Genomic DNA, 2738 nt, shown 5'->3' on the forward strand with positions numbered 1-2738 from the left:
CGGCCACCTGCAGAACGATACCCTGAATTTTCAAAGGTTGAAGAGGTTGTGATGGAGCAAATGAGAGTGATAACGACTTTGCGCCATGTCAGCTAAAATAGGAATATGTGAAAATATGAGGTAAGGTCGTGAAAATGAGCTTATCATGCATGCTCTTCAAACAATTGCTGAAACATCTGCACTGTGGCTCCCAGGGGGGAAGGCAGGAGAAATATATTTGCTTAGATTTTAAAGAGATTTTTCATTTGCACGATACTCGGTTCTGTCACATTTATTGAGGTCTTGAACAATACTTTTCAACACAGACCTGTAAAGTGAATTGTGATTTTTCTTAGGCTATCTAAGAACGACCACTAAGAGTGAATCCACGGACATACACAACTGCACACACAAACTTCCCCCCCAAAAAAATGTTTAGTCTGGCCTGAAGTTCTCTGCCACCTGACCCTGAAATGGGCTCCCTTGGCTAACACAAGCAAGCAAGATCTTCTGCTGGCATCTCAGATCTCTTTTCTACCCCAAATAAATTAAACACACCACTTGGCTCAGCACAGATAAAAATTCACTAATGATGATTCATCTAGCATGCTGAAAAATGTAGAAAGATTGGCTTATTTAACCTTTTGCAGAGTAACACCCAACTTCATGAAAGTCCAGCAGGCTGGGATGCAGTTTGTAATAAGTCCATGTTGTTGCACCGGAGTAATTTGAACTGGACCATCAGATCACTGTAACTAATCACACTAAATTTTAAGTGAGGGATTTCTAAATTGCTCGAAGTTTGTTGAGAGCAAAATTATGAGTGAAAGGTATTATATGCCATAATAAAGGAATTAAAAATATGCAGGCTCGCAGTGAATGCCAAAAAAAAAAGATGGCAGAGTGGTCTGACATAATCGAGCAGCAAAGAGCAACACGTATACCCCAGAGACGCTGTAATTCTGAGCTGGAGTGCCTTGCCGTTGTACTTTCCCCATGCCAGTCACAATTGCATCTGTAGACTGGAAATATTTGTTAAAACTACTTTTTTAAATTACTAGACAAAATCCGGGTGCTTGCAAAAACACGCAGTCAAAGGTAACTTAATAAGTGGTTGCTTTAGTAGAAAATGGCTGTGACATGAGCTTTCTGGAGGCCTCCGTTAAACTTGTCATTCACAGCTCAAAGCACGTTGCTTCAGATGCTCTTGGTTTACCTTTCATGCAATTCTTAGATGAAGAAAGGTTTCTTTACTTAGCACTTAGAGAGTAACTGTCAACTTGATAAAAGGCCAGACGTGCTGGGAATCACTGTTGTTGCACCAGATGAATATGGGCTAGGCCACCAGGTGACTGGAACTGACCACTTGGAATTTTAGGATTTTCCATTTTATTGCGGGGTGACAGCAACACCACATCCTTATTTCCGTATACTTACAGGTATTTAAAAACTGATTTACTTTCTTGAGTTGCTTTTTCTTTTCTGTTACCCTTGACTCATAACAACTGTATGTTAACTTCCTCCTGTGAAACACAGCACGACCAAACTGAAAGCCTGCCAATTAACAAAACCCACACTTGGTTTCACGTCTGTCCGCTTGAAAGGAGAACATGAAATGTTAGCTATATTTAGATTTCCCAATATCCACAGCATGAATCAGAGGATTAATGCAAAATCCCAAGCTAATTAATGCATTTGTTCCCTATCAAATTCAGCTCTCAAAAGGCCTTTTTTTCCAGGCAAGTATAAATACTGATGACGGTTTCGCTTTTCAGGTGTCTCTGCAAGTCAGGAGTAGGAACCTGATCTCTAGTTTCTGTGATGTACACAGTTATGCTTTCAGTTGGACATATAACAGCCGGCGCTTTCCTAACTGATACGTTTGCAAACACAGGGCAAGCCTATCCGGGCAAAACAAGACCGAGGTATTGAAGGGGGGGGCATTGGTGTTAAAGCCAAAGTCCAAGAAATACAGTTGTAGGTGGAAATCTGTTCTGAGGTGCTCCATCTGATCCCGTTAATCTGTACACATTTAACTTAAAGAAATAGCTCCTGCAGACAGACACGGAAATACCATGCTTAACGCGAGCGATTAAACTGTAGTTCAACACGCGTGGTGCCCCTTTTACAGGCTGGCTGCTTCCCGGCGGATGGAAATTTTCCAGACTGCGAGAAGGCAAAAAAAAAAGAAACCCGGAAGAAAGAGAAGGCATGCCTGCTGCCCCAGGGGATTAAACGTATTTAAAAAGGAATTTAAAACTCTTAACAGGTATAAGTGCACTTGCCTTGCACGCTTTCCAAGCCCCACAGATGTGGGCAGTACTGTATGTTTCTGTATGTTAAGCTCATCTTAAATAATTTTTTTTTAAATCTGTGACAATATAATCTCACCTCCTGCCTCGATAACAAACTGCACGGACAGCAGCAATTTAAAGAGGCTTCTGCTGCTACTAATTACGAATTAGTACACGACCGACTGACTGAGCTAGGGGAGGTTTATTCTACGTATACAAAAGCTGTGCAGTTACGTTAGGGCAGCACCGTGGGAGCCTCTGAGGAAAGACCGATGTAACCAGCAGAGCTCTCCTCTTTAATGCAAGTCCCCCCGTGACGGGAGAGGGGTCTCTGCTGCGGCCCCTTCCTCCCGGCCGCGGTGAAGCGCCGGGCCGAGGGACGCGCGGGCAGGTCGGAGGCTACTCCTCACTCCTCCACCGCCGCCTTCGTGCACCACCGGAGCGCGGCCTAACGGCGAGGGCGCA

This window comes from Pygoscelis adeliae, unplaced genomic scaffold, assembly GCF_000699105.1.
Source record: "Pygoscelis adeliae isolate BGI_AS28 unplaced genomic scaffold, ASM69910v1 Scaffold157, whole genome shotgun sequence".
NCBI lineage: Eukaryota > Metazoa > Chordata > Aves > Sphenisciformes > Spheniscidae > Pygoscelis > Pygoscelis adeliae.